Source organism: Pezoporus wallicus, unplaced genomic scaffold (assembly GCF_028554395.1).
Source record: "Pezoporus wallicus isolate ANWC-B61680 ecotype Strahan unplaced genomic scaffold, APGP_CSIRO_Pwel_v1 contig_8518, whole genome shotgun sequence".
NCBI classification, from domain to species: Eukaryota; Metazoa; Chordata; class Aves; order Psittaciformes; family Psittacidae; genus Pezoporus; species Pezoporus wallicus.
The window spans coordinates 495,617-521,357 of NW_026642458.1; the positions used below are offsets into that span (position 1 = coordinate 495,617).

A 25,741-nucleotide genomic window follows, 5' to 3' on the forward strand; every position below is an offset into this window, starting at 1 on the left:
AAGCACATGAAAAGTCCTGCCCAAGGTGTGTCACGGTCTAAAGTTAAGACTTGAGGAAAGCAAAGATTACTTTCAAAGTCTGGATGACATCCGACTTCTCACTGCTACATAAACAAGCAGTTTATTAATAAGACAGCAGGGTAGATAGATTACCTGCTAGCCCTACAGAAGTGGGGGTGACCAGCTCTCCATGGTTTAGCAACATGAACAGTAGTTACCTAGTAGACTTGGAGAGGTTAAGTAGGCTGGCTCTGACTTCCTGAGAGGAAGCAGAAAAAAAAATCCCAAAAACTACCACAGAAAAATACCTTATTTCTCCTGTTTCTAAGCAGCAGAAAGTCCCTTTAGAAGCTCAGACACACACTTTAGCAGAAAGGAGACCTTTAAAATACACTGAAGTGAAATGCTAGTCTGAGCACAGTTGTAAACTCGCAGCTGGCACCCCTGTTATCTGACTGGCTTCCTCTCTGTTTATTTTGTAGGGGACCCACCACATTGTTGAATACATTGCTCTATACATAGAACTAGGAAATGTTCAGTCATTGCTGCTTTTCAATATTGCAAGTTTTGGCATGACACCTTTATGAAAAAAGAAAGAAAGGGGAAGGAGAGTAGAAAAGGAAACCACTGAAATTGCAGTGATAACTTTTCTGCAGTGAATTATGAAGCCTCATCATCGACACATCTAAAGTGAGTTATTTTCATGGGGTAGAACATGTTTCTCAACAGCAATGAAGTGCCAGTGCTGATCAAAATATCAGTACATGACAAAGCTTGTATGAGATTTGGGAGTATGTTCTGTGTTTGCGTGCTTAATCCAGAGTCCTGTCCCCTAGAAGGGAAAACAACAAGCTGTTATATTTTAAAAATATGCAAAACACATATGATAGTTTTATCTGTAGAAATATTTTATACGTTCTGTATATCTGCCGTAAATACGCATTCATGTTTATTAAACTGATTTCATTTTAAAGGCTTAATCAACATAAAACACTTAAAATTCCTACCATTCCAGATTACAAAAATGTAAATAACTTCTTAAAATCCCATTTGTGTTTTGCCATATTATGCTTTGTAAATGTACTGTTCAGCTTCAGTGAAATCCAAAATTAGACTGGTCATTTTTACTCACTGGCCCCCAACACCAGTAGAACTGGACTAAGAAAATGAACACTCAACCCTGCAGAAAAATGATTAATTAAAAACTAAACTCCATGCAAACTTTTCATGGCTTAGTTTATTTGGCTTGTCATCTGAAGGAAATCTGCTCATTCAGTTGCCAACACATAACATATAAGCAATATTTGTTTTCTAAGATGATCCAGCTTCTACAGCAATGTGATTACATGAGGCTCAGGTGTATTTGGTTTCAAGGTCATTAAGATGTCAGTATCTGTAAAAACTTGAGAACATTGTGAATGATTAAAACCTGGAAGCAAGCGACGAGATAAAATTCCCTACTGCTTTCAAAATCCCACGACTTCCAAGGGCCAAGGCTCAATCTGAGAATGGTCTTGGTTGGCAATACTGATTCCACCATGATGTTTTCAGCTACTGAGCAATTAGTTCCAGATCCACCCACTGTGAATATATGGGTTATACTCGCACTCAGCAAAAGAGTGAGTTCCTAAAGGATGTCTAAATGACTGTTCCATGTCAGATTTAGAAGATCTATAATTCCTAATACTACTTGGATACATTCAGGAGTACATTTATGTTCAGATTAGTTTCTACAAAACCTGCTGCCACTTACATACATGTCACTAAACTCAAAATTAGTTTGATTCTACACTTTCTGACAGTGGCCCTTTAAGTGCTGCCTGATCAAAAGTCAGAAGTGGCGAGCAATCCCAGGCAGGGAGACAGCTATCTGCTTGTCTGGTAAGACACCATTAAAATAGGTAGCTGCATTTTGCAGCAGAAAATCTAATTCCAGTTCCAAATGAAATAATTTGAACCAAGAGCAAAAAACTCAAAACAGAGGGCTCATGGGAAGATATGAAATATTTCCAGTATAATACCAAATGAATAAAATGTCATTTTGTGTGAAAGTTTGACAATTTGCAACTTGAAGAATGTTGGAAAGTGACAACAACAAAATAAAACGCTCAGTTTAAATTTCAACTTTTTTGAAAAGGTCCTCATGGAAAATATATTAACCACCTTCCCTAAACTAAAATTTCAACCACAACTTGGCTTCAGAACCTAAATAAACTTGCTATCAGCTTTTCTTTTTGTTTCCCACTTGTCCAGAGCAGAGAGCTGAGAAGAGCACCAGGGATCCAGGGACCTGTCTGCCAGGTCCCACTGCACTGCAACCTCTGCCCATGGAAGGTTTTCTCTTCAACTGAGAAAACAGCCAGAAATGAAGTTTCATATTGTTTCCTCTTCCCCCTTCTCCCTCCACATAATTCTGGAAAAAGTATTTTAAAAAGCCTTCTACATAGAATCACGCATAAATTGTTGTTTCCTTGCATTTTTTGCACATCCCGTCACGAGAGCGAGATCCTGTGATGCCTGATGGCAGCCTGGTCCACTACTGCTGGTTAAAGAAGTGTTTTGCATTGACAGCCAGGGAATTCACATTTCTCCTCCATGCAGATAGCAGTCAGAGACTGAGTGTTATCCATTGAAAAGGTCAGTATAACATAACCCAGGTTTTATATTCCTACTACAGGTGCTAGGGCTGTGAGTGGAGGCAAGCACTCTCACATCATTGACGAACTTGAGGACTGGAAGTGAGCTAAGAGTGGCTGGAGTGGCTGCCTGCCAGTACTAATATGTGCACAAAGGGTGTTGCTTCAGCTTCATCACATGCAACTTTCACCAAAAATACTAAAACAACAGCATTGTGCAGTTGTTCAGAGGTTGGGCTAGCCTTGCAGAAATCTTTACAACAGTAAAAGGTGCTGAGGGCCAACATAAATATCACTGCACGCATTTAAAACTTCAGAACATATTGGTTTCTTGGCCACAGGCCACAAGCCAATTCTTAAGCATGGAAGAAATTGGAGTTCAAGGAAAGACCCAAGCCAAGTTGTGCTCAGGTCTGTCCAACTCTGTGAAATCAGAGTAAGTAAATAACAAGATTTGGGCCTAAACATTTTCATTGTCTTTATGAACACAGCATTTAAGGAGGTTTCTGGGGAGTGCCAGTTCCCCATCTTATCCTTTAAATTTCTGCACTGACATACCCATGGTATTCCCACTTCTACAACCCAAACCAGTGTGATGATAGTTAACCACAGCATGTTTTCAAACCAAGGCTGGGTGATTGCAAAATTATAGTGGATTTTTTTTTTTTTCTACAATACAGAAGTTGTATGTATTTCTCAAGAGCGAAGAAACTGCATGTAGACACTTATTAACACATGTGTTATCCACTATCCAAGCTGTAACTTTGCTCCCGAGAGTGAGAGGAAAGCAATACATTTGGGCAGTCCAATGCAACTCACTTTAACGGTTTTTTGCTTTGGGCTGTACCTAGACGCACAGGCTTGCCCAGATAAACACTTGGGTGAGTCTCATTCCCAGGAGATCTGCAGCACTGGATATATGTTTCCATGTAACAGCACATAATTTTGATGAAGCCTTATAAATTCTGAAATCAACCTAAATAAACCACTAAGATAATTCCCACTTCACAAATATTCTCTTCCTGCCAAGATCTGGTTCTGCCATATCCAAGTTTCTCCCTGGTTTTCCTAAATTCAGGAGAATATCACATCAGATACCACATAAACAAGTAATCAGGCAGACTTGGCTAGATGCTCATCAGAGACGTGCAGCTGTCACTAACCTGCCGCTCACTGAGCTACCCAGCAGTGTTAACAAGCATTCCTGCAATTCACCTGTAAGTATAATACCTTACTCTTTCAACTGTTAAAGTCCAATTTCTCTTCCTGCTTGTGGGTAATTTTGTAAGAAAAATATCAGGACTGTCTTCAGAAAAATCACCAGATTACTCTGAAATACCAAAGACATTGTTGCATTTCAAAGAAGAACCCCAAACACACCTTATGATACCTCTAAATCTGATATTCACCTGTCATTACAGAAAATATATCCCAATAGATGAACACTTGGTGAAAGATGAATCCTTTAAAGAGATACATTTGTGATCTCATTATGGTTATTTAAGCTGAACATGTAAATTACTAAATCTCTAACTTTCGGAAGGAAATCAAGAAAGAATAAAAATTGATTTTGTGATATAACTACTGGAAGTAATAAAGGCTTCATGTGACATTTGACCTCCTGATAAACTGTGCTTCTAAATGATTCCTAGTTTCAGATTCAGAGCGTGGTTCCCCTGGTAAGTAAGAGACTGCCGCTGTACCGTACCCATAGGCGAAATATTGCATTCACTGTAGACCAATTAGACATTTGGAAGGGGAGCTGGTAGACCAAAATGGATCCATCCCATACATGTTCTTCTGAGTCTGCATCCATCCAAAGGATTCAGTAATTCCTTTCGTGTGACCCAACTATGCAAACTGATAAATTCAGTTCATTCTATTCCTTGAAAATGTAACTTAATAAAATCCCTACAATTACTAGCTTTTTTACAACACTCCTATCTTAAACTTAGTGGTGGAATACAGAAAAATGCTTTATAGTCTCTTTCAAGACTGGCTCCATCTTCTACTACAGGCTCTGCATCATGCTTCTCAACAACATCAAGGGAGGGATCAAAATAGTAAGAAAGGAAAAAAAAGGAAAAAAAAAAAGCACTATCAAACCCCAGTCAAGAAGCCATGGGACAGGAGGAACTGGGAGGGCAAAAGAAACAGGTATAGGAGAATAGTCTAGGTTGGCTTTTCTCATTCAGACTATGGGATCAGTAGTTTGTATTCCCCAGGAAGCCTGAAGTACTCCTTTCAGGTGTAAAAATAGTACTTTCAAAAATGAATAGTACAGGAACAAGCTTCAGTCCTACAATTCAGTTGAGCAGGGCATGTTCTCTCAAGCAAGTTGGACCCCGAACTAGTTCTCCCATGCCCACAAATCCTTTTATAATCTTGCTGTAGAACAAACTACTACACACCTATATATGGTAACCTCCAGTGAGGACAGAAAATACCCCACAAGCCAGAATAAGCATCACTGAGGCCAAATTTCCTCTTTGTTCCCATATTATTTTGAATTCTATCTATTTCAGCATTTTCTGCACATGGACCCTAGGCCTCTTCTTTCTTTGTCTGCATTTAAGAGTCAAGTTACAGTGGATTTCAAGAGGCACTCTCAAAACGTAATGCTGTGTACCCCCCAACAGAAACAGCAGAAGCAATCCTAAAAACATCCCTTAAAGATTCCTGAATATTTTCTTCTTTTCTGAAGGTTATAAAATAAAAGTAGGGGCAGTAGAATCTTCACCCTCTTAAAACCAGGTTTGTCAGTTTGAGACTATTTATTTGAAGGTCTGTTAAATACTCTGAAACATGTTGTTAGTGAAAGGATGTGAAAAGAAAATGGGTTAAGAAAGATAAAAGTGAAACCTGTGCAGTTAACCTTTGATCAAATGCTGAAAAAGCTCAGTGTCTTTGTTGACTGAAGAATTACAGCAGTTGACATGTGCACACATCAAATTTTATTCCCTAAGTTGAATGACTTTAATATTGAGTTTTACAAATGTTGTGAAGACAAAGTAATGCCATGCTTTGATGTTTCTCTTTGTTATAATAAATTCTTTGAATTCATTTAGATGACCTTGATTTCTTTAATCTAAAAAAAGGGCAAAGTTCCACCCCACCCTTTTCTTTTAGCTCAGGCATACCACAATTCTACATGATGTCATTTCAGGTGAAAGTACTCAGAATGCAAAAAGACTCATTTACTAATTCAAGGATGTCCTGTCCAATCACTTCTTTATATTAGGATTCAATTAGGCAATGGGATTATATCACTTCTTTATATTAGGATTCAATTATTCCATGGGAAGACAAACTTAAGAAACGTTTTAAAGCAGAGTTGTCTCCCCTTTTCTTCATATGTGTTTCCCATATGGATGCACATTTTGAGAACTGGTGGGAAGACACCGCTTTTTCCCTTTATTTCCATTCAGGATAAAGCAGACTTGTCAAACTGTAATGAAGCCTTCAGCATGGTTCAGGTAATTAAGGATAAAGCATGAGTTTGATAAAAGGGAAGGAAAGCTCAATATTCACACTCTCCCCACATTTGGGACCAATGAACAGAGATGTTTGCCACGGTAAGAGGAACATAACAAGAGCTCCACCAGATCTGTTAAGGGTTACGAGTCCTGGCCATATGAAACCAACTCAACTCAAAGCAGCATCTCATGAAATCTGTGCCCAAAATGCATGTGCATTGTTATGCTTCTTGACTGTGTGTCACAGGGCTTTAAATGTCACTCTTTCTGTCCCCAGCTCACATATGGGTGCTCCAGAGCCACATGTCAGTCCAGACCCTCATGGCAAACTCACAGTGCCATTGACACTGGTGGTGTTTTGTTTTCAGTTTGTTTGGGTTTTTTTTTGTTTTTGTTTTTTTTTTGCTGGGGAGTCAGCTATCACACATGGAGAAATTTGAAAAATTAGACATTCACACTACAAATCCCGATTCAGGTATGAAGGGCAGTCTTGGAACAGGCTGCCCAGGGAAGTGGTGGAATTACCACCCCTGGAAGTGTTCAAAAACCGGGTAGAGGAGTCTCTTACTGACATGGTTCAGTGGTGGTAATGGTTGGACGTGATGATCTTAAAAGTCTTTTTCAACCTAGTTGATTCTATGATTCCACTGACACCTTTGAGACAAGCAAAAATTCAAGCACTCTCTTACACCACGCCATGATGTCTGACCACCTTCATACTTGAGATCAAAGTCTTCCTAAAACTCTTCTAATCAAGCTGTTTACAGGTATTGGTAAAGACTGAAGATAACAGTGGGAGGGTGAGAGCGGGTTCCTCACGAAAGGGTTTCCTGTCCCCTTTGGGGCTGGGACTGTGCCCATCCCACCAGGCTCCCAGCCATACACACCAGCGCTGTCACTGTCTCAGGGAGTCCAAATCTTACAGCCATGTGCTAAGTACAGAAATGATCAAACACCACTTAGAATCAACAGCCAAACCAGGATTTAGTTCAAGATCCATGAACACTTCTATCAGCTGTAGCCAGCTGGCCATCTGAGAACTAGGATTGCTACTCTTGCACAGCGTTAATCCAGCTCTGAAAGCAATCCTGCATCACAGTCAGTGAGAGTTGCAGCTAATTGGGGCTACTAAAGCACTTTTAAAACCAGCCTTTGTTTTCAGGCTCATTCTTTCAGAATGTTTGTGAAATACCTCCTTTGAGTTGACTGCAGATATCTGACCTTAAGAAGGGCACTTTAGAGCATTTACGATGTGTTAAATGACACTGTACAGATATGCCAAGCCATACATTTTCTGTGCCATGCTAGTGGGGAATTCCAAATCAAATGGCGAACCCCCAGCACTATTTCGTCCTCTCATTCAGCAGCTGCCCAGGAGAAACTGCTGCATTACAGCATATCAAACACGTTTATATTGCTTTTATTTTCCCCTTTTAAGAAAAAAAAACAAAAACCAAAACCAAAAAACACCCACAAAGGCTTTTTGTTTTTAAAGAAAACATGTACACAGAAAGGCACTTTGAAGTTCTCAGGAAAATACCCAAACAGAAAACAACTTTGGATCATAAATATTTACTAAAACATCTCTGTGGCTATATAATGTTGCTCTGCCCAGGATTTTAAAGTACTAGCTCCCGTGGTGAGCACCATATTCTGCAGTGCTTCATCATGCTCAACAGCACCCCTTTTTGAGCTGCCTAGTTTATATCATAAAGTACCTTAAGGTCAAAATGCCCTCATATCTGCTCCAATTAATTTTTTTTTTTTTTTTTTTTGAAACAGAGGCACAGAAGTCCTACCAACTGCTGTAAGTAGTAAGGTTATACGCAGGTATAGAGCCCTTTAAGTTTTGACTTCTATTACAATCCCTATGCCAAACATTTTCCTGTGTTGTAGTAAGATATTTAAGCTGGTCTGCCTTTAAAGTCAAGGATGCCTATGAAATAATCCTTAGATAAACTAAATCCATCTATCCCATGCTAATTTTACATCAGAAAAAGTCCCATCTGACTTGAATTGTCTGATGGGCTGAAATAACAAACTCCAGAAGCCCAAGGAGAGGTCTAAATCACAAGAGTTTCGATTTGACATTAAACAGAGCTAAGGTTTAGGGTCCTGAACTGTCGGGCACTGATCTAAATTTCAGAGAGAGCTGTAGTTGTGATGGCCAGCTCCTGAAAACACGCAGGTATTATAAGACATCTCAATTCCTCTATCCCCTCCACATGTAAACAGCCATAGAAAAGTGCCATTTAATTTCTTTCACACTTCTTTTTTGCTGCTGTTGATAATACAGACTTCTAACACTTTCCCAGCTTTGCAGAGGTACATTAAATGGCTTTGCAATTTTGGCAAGCATACAGCAATTTATTGAGCTAGACATTTGTCCCACGTTGCCTGAAAGCTGCTTCCCACTGGGACATTCCTTCTGAATGAAATGCTGTCTTATGCCTCCCACCCCAAAAAGCAGAGGAGAAATGCTGTCACCTCATCACTGCAGCTGGTGTAGGGCCAGAAACCACCTTGCAGGCTGTGCAATCAACTGCATTACCTAGGGCCTAGTAACATCTTCATGTTCTGAATTTGAAAAAGCTTAAACTTCTGGTGAACTGTTAGGGTCAAATTAATTTATTAGCTTCCCTTCCTCTGATTATATGTGTGGGCAGCTATAACCTGGAGTTTAGTTTCACTCGCAAATACCCAGACTTCCTTAATGGATATGGCTATTTGACAAATTAACCTTTCTTTCCCCACCCACCCCCCTTTTTCCTTTTTGAATGTACAACCCTTTTTTTTTTTTCCTTTAATTAGTAATCTACAAGACCTCTCACAGCACATTATAGGCACTTAAACCCCCCTAACATGCAGATCAGTAATAAAACTGCACTATAATACAGAACAGCACAGCAATTTATGTGCAGATCTAAATGGATTCACATGGAAAAGGCAAAAAATAGTTAAGCTACCATGCAGAAAATCAAAATTGCACTGGCTAGTATGTAAATTCTGAAAAAACAACAATTACTGGCCTAGCAACAGCAATAAAAGAAGATGCAAAAAATACCAAAGGTCATGTCGAGTGCTTTGATGGCATGAGTTAACTTTCCCAAACTGAATGGCACTCATCTATATCTCCAAAAAGCCAGAATTAGCTTTCTAAAATAAATCTAAACATAGAAAAGAAGAGTTGGGATTTTCTTTTTCTTGCTTTTTGTCAAATGAGTTGCAGCATTATTTCTCATGTGATTTCAGGGGACTTTTGATAAAAACCTTCAGAAAACTACTGTAGGGTCTACGGTACATTTATGTTTCTGAGCTTGACTACTGTGCTTGAGGAATTGCACAACAATTTATTTCTGGTAGGCAGAAGTACCAATATATGCTAGAGAACCTATGTAATTTGATAACTGGAATCAAATGTCCACACAATGAAACTGAACAGCAAGAAGAATAATCGCTAGTGGTCAGTGAGTTTCATATTACGATATCTGCAATCCCTCTGTGCTGCAACATAGCACATTAGTTCAGGTATAAGATATAGGTGACCCACATAAGCTCTCCATAGTTCCACTTCGGTCCTGAATAATCTTGCAGGGTAGGGAGGAAAGGGGGACACACATGCAAAAAATCTAACACAACAAAAACACCACCAAACACCCCAAATCACAGCTACAATATTAGATATTTATTTCCTTGAAAGACCCAAATAAAAGAATTTTCTTCCAACTCAGAACACTCTCTGCAGCTGTCAACTTTCAGAACTTGGAAAACTCCAATTCCCACATTCTCTCCCCCTCCGTCTAATAAGTTTCACAACTTCTGAATTCAGGTGAAGCCATTTTACACGGCAGTGTAAATGAATGTGCAGTGCATCACATTTTAGCTCTCTTATGCACACCACATACACTGTCAAACCTCACAGAAAATATTCCTGAATTTATTCACAGCTAAACTAAGCAATGCTCTACACCAGCACAGAAATCCATGCCCCAAGTTTAGCAGACATTAATACTTACAACAGTGTGAATTGCAAAGGTAATAGTAACAATGACATTCACAACTATTTCCAAGACAATACAGGAAGCACTTTCAAGACTTTCTGGTTTTCAAACTAAGCTGACATAAAATACCCATTTCAGCTCCACAGCTACAGATACACTGTAGTTACTGACTGTAAGCTGTAAACTGTGGCTGATTCATGTATAGCTGGCTTCACAAATGAGCATGACTTCCCTTATGTACATGCAGTGAAACTGAAAATACACTCAGGAATTCTCTGTTTTGTCCACCTAGCAATGCCCATTTCCTTCTGAGAATTTAGCCCCTTACAGTCATTAATACATATTAAATTTATGCTTCCCAAAATACTAATTTATGACAATGTTGTCTCAACAGAGCCCTGGGCTTAGAAAGCCAAACTGGCTCCTACAGGCCCAACAGACTGAAGGCAGAGGAGTCTACATTAAGCCTTGAAGAAATGAAAAAAGCAAATTAAAAAGGCCCCTCATCATATCTTTTAAGCTGCCCACATAAGCAGCCTAGTGCTGATACTCTCTGTAATTAGAAGTAACCCAAATAAACCTCTTAGAGAAAATGAGGAATAGTTGCTAATAAAAACACACTGGCTCAGAATCAGCTGCTTTGACTGAAGTCTGAACTTCTCCCTGCTGAGATTACATCAATCCCTACTACACGATACAATTTTCTAACAGGAATAAAATATTTGAGACATTGTGTTTCATTAGGAAACATTCCATCCCACATATTTGTTTTCTTTTCTTCTCAAACATTAAGTCTGCAGTACCTCTATGGTCTCCTTTCAGAGCTACAATATATAACAATAATCAGACCAGTCTCAATCATAAGTGCATTAAAGAAATGACACAACCATGCTTTATCCTTAAGCAGACTCACACACCTTAAAAGATTCAATTAATCTAATGAAAAAAACCCTGCACATTTTCAAGTTGCCACATCAGAAGCTTTGCGTTACTTTCTGAGGTTTGTTTAAACTTGCAAATGGTCTATTTATCACCCAGACATAGACTCATACAATAGTTAGGGTTGGAAAGGACCTTAAGATCATCTAGTTCCAGCCCCCCTGCCATGGGCAGGGACACCTCACACTAAACCATCTCACTCAAGGCTCTGTCCAACCTGGCCTTGAATACCACTGGGGACGGAGCATTCACAACTTCCCTGGGCAACCCATTCCAGTGCCTCACCGCCCTCACAGTAAAGAACTTCCTCCTTATATCTAACATAAGCTTCCCCTGTTTAAGTTTGAAGCTATTGCCCCTTGTGCTATCACTACAGTCCCTAATGAAGAGTCCCTCCCCAGCATCCCTATAGACCCCCTTCAGATACCGGAAGGCTGCTATGAGGTCTCCACGCAGCCTTCTCTTCTCCAGGCTGAACAGCCCCAACTTTCTCAGCCTATCTTCATACTGGAGGTGCTCCAATCACCTGATCATCCTCGTGGCCCTCCTCTGGATTTGCTCCCACAGCTCCATATCCTTCTTATTTTTAGGACACCAGAACTGCATATAGTACTCCAAATGAGGTCTCACAAGAGCAGAGTATGTCCATATTCATGACATAGCCTTACACACTTTTAATTGACTAAATGACAAACAGTGCAGTTTTGTCAATTCTAAGGCAAAGATAACTCACCTGTGATTCTCACACAGAAGACAAATCAAAGACCACATTAAGATCAGTATAATTTCCTTTAAAACAATAACAGTGGAGAGGATTTTCATATGCAATTACAATGGAGGAACACCTCCATTTTTCTGACCTAGCTGTTGCCGTTTTGACTGCTTCCTAATACATTCAAAATTACAAATAGCTGGCATATGTCTTCTGAAATAAAAAATATATTAAGGTAACCGGGAGACAACAACATGAGAATACCTTTGATGAAGGCATCACATGTAACCAATTGATTCTACTTTGCCTGTCTAGTTTCAGCATAAGCCATTCTTTTTGTTGCATGTCTCAAACTCCCTTTCAGCTGGTGGCACAGTCACAACCCACAGACAAGTTCTAATAATACATTTCCTTCTGGCTCCACAGTCTTTTGCTGTCCCAAGCACACTTGTAGTCGCACAGATAGGCCCGGAAATACAGTTACTCGCCTCTTCTCTTGTATTTCAGCTTTGTCCACATGCGGCTGCTAGGTAAAACAAGATACCTATAAACCTCACCCACAAAAAGCCCACCTCGTTTTGAGAGAGAAAATTGCTGTCAAGTTCCTTTACAGCCCAACATGGTTTATTATTCAGTAGCCTGAAATTGATAATCAACTGTTAATTATTTTTATAATGTTGAATATGAAGCTTATTATATGCCATTTAAAGAAAGATTTCTAGCACTTAATTTCTGTGCTTGCTACACAAGTCTGAAATTTTAACTAGTCCAGGGCTGCTGTCTTCAGTGAAGGTATGTGAGACAGTTTCACATATTGAAATGTTTTCATAATATTTTTCACTACATGATATTGACACTAATTATTCCCAAATATAAACAAGCCTTTCTTCAACTAGCTACTGAACAGAATCAGCTACATACTTAAAGCAGAAAATAGACAGTATTTCTGTTAAAAGTCTTTTCCTCTAATGGGAGAAAATAACAAGGAAAGTAAAACCACTCTAAAAAAATTCTACATTACCCATGCTATCTTTGAAACACACAGAAAAACTACTACTAAAAAGTATCCATTATTGAGTAAAACTTACTTTGTGGCAGATAGTGCCTTCAAAAGGGCTCAGATGCACCCCGGCATTCGTATAGACTAACTCCTCCTAAGTGAAAGCAACCTTTGGGGAGTGAAGGAAAAGAAACACTGGGTCCACTTGCAATGCAGATTATCAATGAGATTTTCAGCTGCTGCAAATCTGGGTAGTTCAAGTGATTTCAATTCCCTTTGACTTTAATGGAACTCATTCTGAGTTACATCAGCTGAGACATCCCTGTAGATGTATTCATGTAGATGTATTTATGGAGACCTAATGCAGCAAATCTCTTAGGTAAAGATGTGCCTGTCTAAGGACAGCATAGCTCGAAGTCAGAAGTCTATCAGTAACCATAGGGATGGCCAGGAACTAAAGTAATTTGAGCAGTTCAGGTTTTGGTCGTGTTTGGTTTACAAACATCTTGCTTGCCTAAAAATCAGTGTTTTGTTGCCTTGTAAGAGAACTGTTTTATTTCTCCAGAGACCTAGGTTGCAAAAGAAGGCACAGAAATTTTAAGTACGTCCTCATCCACACTGATTGCTAAGGATGTGCAGCAGACACCACCACCACAGGTCTCCTGGGGACATAAAGTCTTCGTATGCCTCTGTGAGGTTTGCTGATCCAGTTTCATGCATCTAACTCCTTGCTAGGAATGTAGCTACCCTAAGCTTCCCATCATAGAAGTGATTTCAAAAGTGTTTGGTTTGCTCCATCAAATGGCCTCGCTATACTTTACCCAAAAAATAACTTTACTGTTTTCTTACGCATCTTTAATGATCCTCAAAACACCTAGATGGTTCTAATATTTATATGAAACTCTACATATAAAACTAACAGAATAGATGTTTTGTTACATTTTACTAAACCAAAGGCATTCAAAGCTGAGGGATCAATCCTGCCGACAATTATCCTGATGTAAATGAAAGAGTGGAGGTATTTGCATGACATGACTAAAAGCCAGCCTTGATATGATCAGATGTAACGGAGAACAGAATTTGGCCTACGGCTACAAAATGTTCAAGCTTTAAAACCTAGCATTATCAAGCAGTCTGCACTGCACAGACAAATGCAGTAACATGTAGAGTTGGCAAACAATGTACTACTGGAGAGGGAAATATCCCAGAGCAGCCCGAAATAACAAATGGGCACTGTTCAAACTAAGAAGAACAAGCACTTAGCTAAGTTGGATGCAGAGAACCAGACTGATCTATTACATGGCAGCAGGTGACAGCAGTGACAGAGACATTCATGGAATCCGGAACATTACATGGAACAAGGGGACCACCATCCTCCCACTGCGAGAGTGCCTTAGGCTGTACACAGAAGCATCAGGCTTTAATCTCCTCCATATTGCTCAGAACTGAGACCATAATCAGTATTAGATAAAGAGGCATTTTCATATTTATTTATATTTTGGATGGCAGAGAAATACATGCCATCATCTGAAGCCTTAGAAATCAGATGTGCTGGGGATTTTGTGCATGTGTCAGCAAGCATTAAAGAAAAGCATCTCTCACTAATTTACTAAAAGCTATGCAAAGCAGTTATAAAAAAAAACTTTATAATCATGTTTGTAGTGACTGCTCCTTTTCCTTTTTGATGTTGCATCCCATATAGTAGCTGACAGCAGAATACCAAGTGGGATCATCATTCTCCTGTATACGTAGAGTTCATCCTTGCCTTTCTCTCTTAGCCATATACAAGCCACAAGGCAGGCCTTTGTTTCATTCACTTCTTACCATGATACATAACCCTTTCCGTTAATTCCACTGGGAAATACAGCAGAATACAAGAGTCAGAAAGAACCTGAAAATACCTTCACTCCTGCATGTCTGAGTGAGAAGCTGAGAAAGGATAAATACCAGGATTAGAATGAGGGATGAGAGGAATGTTTTGTTCATGGTTAGACAAGCACAAATGGAATGGCTAGAGATTATAACTGTTTGCATTTTTTAATAGGGTGCTGAAAGGCATTTTGCAGATAAATGCAGACATAAAGCACGTGCTTTGAGGAGCTTGAAATCCAAACATTAGATTCTGGCCAACTGCTCACAAAGATGTTGGACTGTCCTTCACATTTCAACAAAAAGATTCTTCTTAACAACTGTCTGTATGTCCAAAAACTAAGAGTTGATATCTACTATTGCCCCTCTGACCTGCACTAGTGAATGCAGCAAGGCTGGATACAAATGCTGTACAATGACCTACCACAGTGTGACTGAGGAAGCTCTACAGTCTGGAAATCCCACAGTGCCCTCTATAAGACTGACCCTGTTGGCCAGCCTGAAGGGGCCATAGTTAGTGCTGAATGCTCCTCTTGAACCAGTACAGTATAGAATACCTTTCCTTTCAGCCTGCTTTCAATTTACTGATTGGTACAACAGAAAATGATCTTGATCTAAAATGACTAATATTGTGGGTTTCTGCTATGTCTGAGAAACTAAATCTCTCCCCAGAATAGTGTCACTCCTAATTAAATTCTCTGGGACACACACAAAAATGTTCCCAAGTTCATGCCAAGAGGCATTTCATATTTCTCAACCCTTGTATTTACAACCCTTCTTAGACCTAAAGTTAAGTTTAGTAGATGCCTTTAAGACTTTAAGAAAGGCTGTAATTCAAACAAAAAAAGTCCCATCTAGCTCTGCTGTGGCTATCCCTGCTGATCAGGAGTTCATGTCTAGAGAAGACCACAAGAGATAATAAGCACATAGCATGATTTTTCCTTGGATAAACTTAACAGGCTTCTACGGATCAGTGGTTCAGGGCTGCCAGAACTGGAGGATGCCTTTAGACCACTTCGACAGCAGCTTATTTATCTGTAAACTCATGGAGCTTAATATGAACTTTGTAAGTTTAGCACTAGACTGAGGATCACACATGGTAATACTCACCATGACTGTATTAATTGACATTAACACTTTCTACCTCATCTGTGGGCTGTGAACACCAACTGCAGAGGCTGTATTTCACTGCTTAATGAAAGTGAATGAAATAGAGTTAGCCAGCTCACCTGGACACCCTCATTTTGAGGTAGCTCATAAACTTTCTTGCTCGTAAGAGCTCACAGACCTGTAGCAGAAGAGTTTTCATCACCACATGTGCTCTTAATGAGCAACTGAAGCACCTGAGAAAACAGTCTACTTGGCAGCTATAAACAGCTACCACTCTCCTATCTTCTTCTGTTGGTTCATTCATGTGGTATTTGGGACACTCACCATACACAGTCAAAGGATGCACAGTTACCAATGAAACATCTGTGTCACAAGAGAGCTTTCAAACTGAGGGGTAGCACTAGCTGCACCCCAAATGTGTTCCCTTCATTAAGTACAGCATATGTATGGGACTCCCATAAGTACTCCTGCTGTCAGTGTAAGTGGAGTAAAGGTCTTGTTTGTCTTGGACTAATTTTTAGAACAAGGAGAATAAATTGCAGTTTCCTTCTTTCACCCTATTTCATTGCCTCACAACCCTATACACACTTACCAAGTCCGATAACACTTTACATGGCTCCATTCTCCTGACATTTCAGCAGGGAATCTTTTCAGAAGAAAAGTTGAATACCTCCAGAGTAGAAGCAGCAATGTTTTTCAGTTACACATGATCCTAGGTGATGTGTACTGCACAAGTGCCTGAAAGTTACCCACAAATGGCTGTAGCAAACTTTGATAAATCTTACTATCACTTGTGATCCCTCCATTAGCACTTGCTGCCTGCAGAGGAACACAGTCTTGCATTTGTTGACACAGAGGACATAAAACAGATTTTAATGCCAAATCTTTCTAATGTCTCTTTTTCTGCCATTAGTCTAGATAATCTTTGAGTAAATACAAGTCTGGAAAATATGTATTAACTGTAACTCCAGCAAATTCTGTAAAAGCACAGAGAAATTAACTTTTACCTTTTTTACTTGCCAACTAACTTCACCCATTTGTTGGAAGTATTTAGATGAATTTAACATTCTTGAATTATTTGGGCTCCATATTCTCATAAATATTTATATGCAGTATGCATCCAAGACACTGTCTCCTCTAAAAATAGCATTCTGATTTGTGGTTTGCAAACATGAGATGAGAAGTCAGAGCATTACAAACTACATACAGCAAGTGTGTGTAATTATGCTCATTAAAATAAACTAAGTGGAAAAATTTTCATTACCTTGGATACAAAAGAAGCATACAGACACCCCTTGGATCCTGGTTGCAAGCAACTTTTACCAAGAGCACATAATCCTGTATTCCTAGCAATTTCCTCAGGCTCTCAGGGACTTGCTTCTAGCCCTGAAGCTAGAACCTGCCTGTGCAGAGCTGGGACAGATAACACGACCCCTTCCTAAGTAAATCCCTTTAAAATTACCCGGTGAGTTTCTGGAAGGCTAATGGCAGAGCCCTGGTCTGGACTTCCAAGAGTCAGAGCTGGAACTTGAAAAATGACATGGAAAAGCAATAAGCAGGACATTTAGAATCCTGGTGTTCCAAGATTTTGATATTTAATAAACAATTTGCTTGACAGCAAGCTGAGTAGTTAGTGTTGCTACTCAATGGATTCTGCCTACAAGTGGGATCTCCTGGAAGCAGAAGTATAAATGAAAACACCACTATCCCGTAATTGCCATCTGTCTGATATTCTGCAGCTGCCTTCATTAGAATGGATATTTTACTTTCATTCTATTACTGGTTTACTTTTATTCATTGTCTGGTTTAGTTTTAAAAGCATAAATCCTCAGTACACATTTTCTCTCCCACACATTTATACTTTCTTCTTTTCTGCTCCAAACACCTTCATGTTGTCTGTTGTCTCCCAAAGATCCCAGTATGGTTCTGCCCTACAGCATGAGGGGGCCATAATTCTTTTTACTTTTCCTCTGAATGAAAGCACAGCGGGAAGAACTCCTGTAGTACTGTTTATTCAGCTGTGAAACAGTCTTCAAAGGAAGTAGCAGAATTGCTAACACCTGAGTCCTTTTACCACAGTGACCCAAAGTACTGCCGAATGTATGTCCTCCATTAGCAGAGCAGAGCTGAGTCTGGCAAAACCCCCAACCCCATGCTCCATTTTGAAGAATGCAAAATAAAATACAAATCAACAAAATAGAAGTCAGGCATCAGTTCTTCTTACTAGGCAATAAATGCATTGTTAAGCAGCTGATTCTCATTCTTTCCCAGTCTGTGTGACATGGAAATATCTTTCCCCTTGATAGGTGACTTTGTGCACAGCCAGCAGGAAACTGACACTCTGGAGAACACAGACTTACTGAACACCTTAGAATAATGAAGTGACTAGAATTTAGGATTTTTCATTTAATCTTCCAACACACTTTCCCTTTAAGTATTTAGTTATAAACCTAACATTGTCAGTAAACTACTCTCTCTTCCGTTTGTCAGAATGTCAGACAACATTTTTAATATATTTACTCATTTCATTGGCACACATATGTATCCACAAGAAACATGACATTTACAGCAAAAGCAATCATAGGCTTAGTACACGTTAACTATAGCCCTTCTGCTGTATCATAATTCTTTGGCCTGAAGCAGAAGCAGCAATAAAAGATGGCAGATAGGAATCAAATTCAGATGGCCCCTTGCCTAACATTTCCTCATGGTCTCACTGATTCCCTGCACATGCATGACAGTATTTCAATGGCATGTGCAGTTACTGACTGGTCAAGCTGTAAAAGAAGGTCCTTGTGGATTGCTAGCACTGCAATGAAACACATTTTAATGACCTAAATATTAAATCTTTTTAATTAATTTCATGTCAGTGTAAGTGCAGGAACATTAGATTATGTTTAATTCTTTAAATTAGAACCTTCAATGTAACAATCACCCCACCCTGCACTTGCTGAACCAATTCAGGTTCCAAATGGTTAACCTCTTACAAGAAAGAAGGAAAATAAAAAAGGGGCATTTTTCCTTCTGGGCTTCCTCACTACAGCTGAAACTGAAAACAGAAGTGCCAGAATACCACAGTAAAGGCTACTCTTACCGTATTTTTGAACTGACTAGAAGAGACAGGAAGATCAAGAAACCCTGTGAGAGATAATAAGACAAGCACTTGAAAACTGAATTGTGACGTGGCCACCAGAAATACCACTCTCAGAAGCAAAAATAACTTGCAAGTGCATCCCCAGAGAATGGACTGCCAAGCCCTGGCTCAGCAGCTCTCCTCTTTTTCTTGAACTAGGTTATGCAAGAATCTTCTCTGAGTGGAGAAAGGAAGGGAGAAGCTGCAGCGGCTTTTGTCAAGCATCAAACTATCAGGATAATCTGGAAATTACCATATTAGATTAGGCTATGCCCCCTATCAAGCTCCTCTTAGCAGTCATCAGCACCAGATGCTCCAGGGGAGGTGAGACAGTTCTAGTCTATCATATTCCCCAGGAGACCATCCCTCTGTCTCCCAGAGCCAGCATCTGGATAAAGCACTGAAGCACCAATAGAGGACTGTCTCCCTCTGCACTTGACAGAGCTCAGACAAAATGCTCCTAACCGGTAGGTCTCTGGATCCTCTCAGAGTAATTCAGGGTTAGCTCTAGTCCAAAGAACATTTCATGGGTAAATGTTTTTAATAAAGCAATGGAAGCCACCCACATTCTGCTGGGACAGCGTGGGTTTGTGTTTCTGAGCTCTTGAACCATTCCAGAAAAAAAATGATGCACACCAGGATCCTTTTAAACGTCATATCAGGCAGTAAGTGATATTTTGCACAGTGAACTAATTAATTTTTTTAAAAGGAGTCATCCAACCAAATTTTTGCTGTGAACATGCACAACAGTAGCCTCAGCTCAAATGTTTATGCAAGATGAGTACACAACCCAGTTTCTTGCCTGTTACCTTCTGAGAGGCAGCCTCAGGCAGGCCTCTTCTCCTTGGGAATGTCACTGGGGAGCTGTACCACTTCAGACTTCTTCAAAATAGGAAAGCATTTCAAAACCAACCACACACTTTAATTACAGGCAATTAGAAATTCCTGAGTTTGTGTGTTTATAGCTGAAAAATGTTAATGTGTGCCAGTTGTGTCAGAAAGTTTGATTAAGCTCTTTAAACTGAACTTGAAAAACTCAAAACACTCCAAACACTCTGATTAGAGTATCTTGGGGGGGGTTTCCAAAGTGACATGTAGAAGTCAGGACTGCTTTAATAGTCTTCTCACTGTTCCCAGAGGACCACAACATGCCTTGCAAAGACACTCACCGAACAGAGTTGGCAGAAGAGATTTCTATCTGGCAGTTTTACAAAGACTAAGCAGCATCTTAATCACACCTAAGGTCACTATCTGAATGGTAAACTGGAGTTAACAGCTGAGGTTCAAATGAAGATACCTGGTGTGTAAAGGGGTATATGAGCAGCTATGAAATGAGACAAAGGTGAGGCTGAATGGATTAGCTGCTTTTTCAACATACAGCACAGCTGTGTCAGTAGTTTTCTTAGAAAATTGAAGACTGAAAGAAAGTGATGTTAGACCAAGTTCATAAGCAAAATACAAAGAGAACAAAAGGTACTTTTTCTGGCCTAGCAGAGGTGATATTTCCATAGATATGTAAGGCTGATGATGAATGCTTGCTACAGAGCTCTCCATGTGTCATAAAATATGAGCAATAAAATAAAGTCAAAGAATTGAAAAGACAAATGACAAGTCTCTGTGCATCATTAATGAATGATGAGGGTAGAAAGGCAGAAGATAACCCTCCATGCATATAATAATGATGTCTTTCACTGATGGTGCTTCTCTATGCCTGCACGTTTAATAAGATGTGTTTGAATTAAAAATTTAAAAATCAAGTCCATGTGCTCCATAAAATATGAGGGAAGAAACAACTCTAGCCTAAGTTAAGATCTTAGTACTGTACATCCCATTAAAGAGGATGTGTTGATTTATGCAAATACTCATAAATGAAGCATGGCAGTATTCTAATACTGAGAACAAAACAAGGCATACAGTCAGGAATATCAAGTCTCATCAAAGGAGGAATTTTGATACTTAGCAAAGAGTTGGTAGTCCACAGGAAACTACCTGTTATTGTACGAACTGACATTTTGTCAGCTGCTTTACCCTGAAGCTGCTACAGACACAAGGCTAACTAGTAGGTTACTCAACTTTTTCCTGAATGTCATACATTAGAGAGAAGACACTAAGAGTTCACATTCTGCTTGTAACACTGTTCATTGAAAGGGAACCAAACACACTGTTCAATGGACAAATCTGCATGGGACAGCCCTTTCTGTACTACAGCTACTTCCTAGTGCAGAAATGAAAGCACTAAGAGTGACCACTTTCTTTTTGCATATCAGTGATTTTATGCTGTGCTCTCTATTCCACTTATAGCCTAAATCTACTCATTCCAACATGCCTTTACTGGGAGTCAAAGCTGTATTTCAGACCTTTCCCAGGATTAATGATGTAACAGGATTAATAACTGTTGGATTTGATGATCTTAAAGGCCTTTTCTAACCTAAATGATCCATTACATTCCCACAGGCATCCTCAGACAAACAGACACAAAACATCTTTCCAGTTACAAATATTTTTGGGACTTCTGATAAGCAGGCCTTATAAAGGTGATGTCAAAGAACTGGAGGGGTGGCAGTGGGACCCCTCAGCCATGGTCCAAAGGCACAGAGACATCAGCCACATGAGATGTGCTGGGGCTCCCAGTGAGGGTCAGGACATGCAGCCTTGTGCTGTTGAACACAAGTGATCCAGGAGTCAGATAGGTCTGAAACTGCAAGTCACAGCTTCATGAAAGCGATAAAGACCTGCCTATTTACCTGCTTTTTGTCCACCCCAGTGAGGATATAAGAACATAATCAAGCCATAGAATGCATAAAATTGTGATCTTAGAGGGAGCCCAGCACCTCTGCACCTTCCAGTTTGAGAGGCACTACCAACCTCCTAAGGGATTACCAACACTCCCCACTTCACAAAGCAATACTGGAGCTGGTAGATCCCCAGTTTATGAAGGGAAAAGAAATTTCCTCTTACAAGTCAACCATCAACATGCGTACAACAGGTATTTTATCATCCTGTTGACTATTTAGTTCTTTCCCAAATATTAAGTAAAACCAAACAAAAGGCACTTGGTGTAAACCCACTTCAGCCATACTGGGTTGGTTTTGAAAAATCCAGCACCATAGTTTGGGGGGGGGGGTTCTTCCTTTGTTATTGTTATGGGTAAGTCAAAAAATGTGGGGTTTCACATTCTACTCTCTCTTGTTCATATCTACACATACATAGCTGGGCCCACTTCCCAACCTCCCTTTGTTGACATTCCTGTCATCCTCATGTCTCATTCAACTACTGGAAGTGCAGGAAAGAGCAGGCAGAGATCTCCAGCAATATATGCAACAGTTCCTGCACTCCAGAGATTATAGGCATGAATTAGGGTGCCAGCGTTACATTACGGGACAGATTTCACCAGGTTTGGCTTCTCTGCCACCATCACCTCAGCTGAACTTGCTGGCTAAATAGCCCTAACAATTGTTTTGCATTACCAGGCAGAAAAAAAACCAAAGCCCTAAACTTCCAGCTCTGGCTGTGTATACTCAAGTTGTGCTGAAGAGCAGAAACACAGCAGATATTTCCTGGCATGTCCAGAATCTGGGAATGGTTCAGCTCCCCTCCAAGTTAATTTGATTCCATGCTTTCAGGCTTAGGATATTTTGCAAAGCACGGAGCAGTGTCTGCTTCCCATGGGCTGGAGCCTCCAAGGAACATGTACGATTGAAGTAAAAAGGTAGTAGAAAAAAGGTAGTTTTAGAAATGTCACATCTGAATGAAACAGGGGGGTGCATGTTGCTTAGACATCTAATGTGGCTAAATCACGGGGTGGGAGCCCCTTGCCTTACTTGAACAACCATTTAGCAAGTGGCTTTATCTTAAATCACCAGCAACCCAGTGGTTAAACCACAACAGCTTGGATATCATTATTACAGCTGGTGCTAAACATTCTGACTGCATTTGCAGAAACTAATTACACAGAAAAACTAATTACTCTCTGAATTATTTAATACTATGACTTCAACAACAAAAAAAAAAACCACACAAAAAAACCCTGATTTTTTAACAGTACTAGTCAGATAAGACTCCTGTAGTAAAGTATCCAGAAGTAGAAACAGAATGGCCACAATGGTACTCAGAAATGTCACAGCAGTGAGTTTTATATAGAATAGCATGTGCAAGCTGTGCCTGTGGGGAATGTGATGGAGGGCAGGAGGACAAGCAGGTGTGTGTAACCAGATGATGGGGTGAGGCTGAAGTCCTGGAGGAGAAACACATCATAAAACAGGTAATGGAGCAAGAGCTCCATTTTTAAAAAGAGCTCCTTTTTAAAAAGACAGACCCATAATCCATCATGATTTCTCTCTCATACCTTGACATATTTTTTCTACAAATCCATTAACAACTCCCTCCTTGGGATCCTCCAACTTTGTCTGAATTTAAGAATTATGAAAATGTGCTGTAATGAACCATTAGCACCTCTCAATGTCTTCCAGGCTAAGCCTACTCAATTTACAAACCAAGTTATTTTCTCTTTTCCTTTTAAACTTTTTCCCATGCTGCCAGTTCTGCAAATGCAACCTGGAAGCAGCAGTCTGATCCTAAGGGCTCAATTATCATCGCCAATAATAAAAATAAGGTACCCGAAATTTACCAAAGAGTGATGCTGTTAATGCACCAGAGAGAGCAGAAACCAGCTCTCTTTCCCACAACGATACTGTCTCTTAACTGTAAGCAATAATGAAACTTCATTTCTGTTAAGTAAGCAGATACATCAGACATATGGGGAGCAGGCCCAGGGGCAAGTGCCATTGCTTTATAGTCATTTCACTCACTGTGATGGCATTTAAAAAGTTACTTGCAGCATGTAAACTAGAAGTAGGACATGCATGTGGGCATTGTGCAAGAGACAGCTGGACTAAGAAAAGCATCTGGCTTCTCTACAATAGTAATCTTAAACCTTAAAGCAGTTAAAGGTCTTTAAAGTAAGGGACCATCTCTATTCCCCAGTAAAGTGAATGGCCAATCTGCCAAGGTCTGCAAGAGGAGTTGTCCACCATCAAATCTTTCAGGAGTAAAACACCAGCTATTTGTTTTACTACACTTAAAACACTCTTTGTCAAAACACAAAGTTTTTTTTTGTTGTAAAAACCTCATAATGTTACGGTTCTTCCTTATGCAAATTTCCTTAGGATCTAGAAATTCCAGTTTGCTACATAATGAGAACAAAATCATTTTCTGCAGTAGATTCTATGCAACAAGGACTGTAAAAAAATCCATTCCCATGACTTACATGGGGAGAGAGTAGGGGTAGCACCTTTAGCCCACAGGGAATGTGAGAGAGAGAAGTATCGCTGAATTGTACAAGAAAAGGTTCTGCCCGTGCTTCAGTGCAGTACGTTACACGACTACGTTGCTGCATAGCTCTCAGAATGAGAAGCAAGTAACAAGACTTCACAACTAGTATCGTATGTCAGTAAGGGGAGAATGATTTTTCCACATGGCCTTCTCTCTTCCCACTTTTATTATAGCAGTGTACTGACACTGGAGGAATTGACTTGGCCAGCCCAAACTTACTGTTTGGTGGAAATGAAAAGCAGAACGAATGCAATAAAATTTAAATCCAACACTTGGTGTCATGGGAGAGAAAAAGGCTAACTTCTTACAAAAGGAACTTGGAGAATGGCAAGAGCTGTACTGAAATCATATTTTTAAATTATTTTTATCCAGCTGAATGACAGAGCTTGTCACTTCTATGCAGTATAAATGACTGACTAGTTGGGATGAGCAATAATACCATGGCAGATTGAGTCAAGCCAAGATTTGATTCTTAGCTCTGCTACCAATTCATGCAGATAAATCATTCAAAGTCTTTGTGCTTTGACTTTCCCATCTGAGAAAGGAGATATTCAGCTTAGTTCACACAGGTGTTGAAGTGTTGATCATTTTTATGCACACAGCAGTGCGAACTCATTGGGTGAATGGTACCTTGAAAGTATTAAATATTCTTCTTGCTATTTTGCTTGCTTTCCTCTTCAGACTGTTCATGAGTAGTGCTATTCTTTTGACTGAATTTTATCCCATTGGAACTTGACAGTATAAAATTTACAGTCTTTGCAATGATAAATGCATTTAATTTTCCTCAAGCAAATACATTCCAATCCAGCATTTAAGACTAATCTCTTTTGTTTCACATGACTATTGAGTAAAACCAAGTGCTCAAGTGCTTTGTCAAATTGAGGCCACAAGAGCTTTTGCAAGAATTAGCAGCAATCAGCAGTTGAGCCCTGTGATTTAAAAAAAGTTCTCTTCCAGATCTTGAGGAAGCTAGCAATAATTTGCCTGCCATCCCATCAAAGTGGAGGTGATGTAGTATCTGTACACACAGGCTAAAAACAAACAAGCAAACAAAAAATATACAAATTTCCCAACACAGTCGTAACTCTTCCTCTGGAACTGCAAAATCCCCTGTAACATCTTGTTCCAGCTTTGGAGGATTATTGGGAAGTCTAGGAAGTTTAAGAGAAGAGGCAGATTCTCCCCTTCAGCAGTCTTATGAGAGCTTTATTTTACAATTTTATCAAGTGTGGTGCATTTCCTAAAGCTCTGATACACCAACAATGGCTGTGACTGTTTCTGCTCTCTTCCTGTTTGACACATATCAGTGAGTTATATTTCTTACACAATCCAAAAATTGATCCAGGATATAAGGAGGTTTGTGCAACCTATAAGGTATAAATTCTTGAATCCCTTTAGAGAATCATAGAATAGTTAGGGTTGGAAAGGACCTTAAGATCACCTAGTTCCACCCCCCCTGCCATGGGCAGGGACACCTCACACTAAACCATCTCACCCAAGGCTCTGTCCAACCTGGCCCTGAACACCGCCAGGG

At 39.7% G+C, this 25,741-nt stretch overlaps 1 protein-coding gene and 1 long non-coding RNA gene across 2 annotated transcripts in view; one reads left to right on the forward strand and one right to left on the reverse strand.

Annotated features, from left to right (window-relative positions):
- Positions 1-12,992, reverse strand: part of LOC130610619 (uncharacterized) — an 89,292-nt gene extending 76,300 nt beyond the window's left edge. Inside the window, exon 1 of the long non-coding RNA XR_008975082.1 lies at positions 12,853-12,992. This is a non-coding gene — a long non-coding RNA (uncharacterized LOC130610619). The remainder of the gene's footprint in view (positions 1-12,852) is intronic.
- IRX6 (iroquois homeobox 6) overlaps positions 1-25,741 on the forward strand; it is a 163,168-nt gene that overhangs the window by 135,202 nt on the left and 2,225 nt on the right. The window lies entirely within an intron of this gene.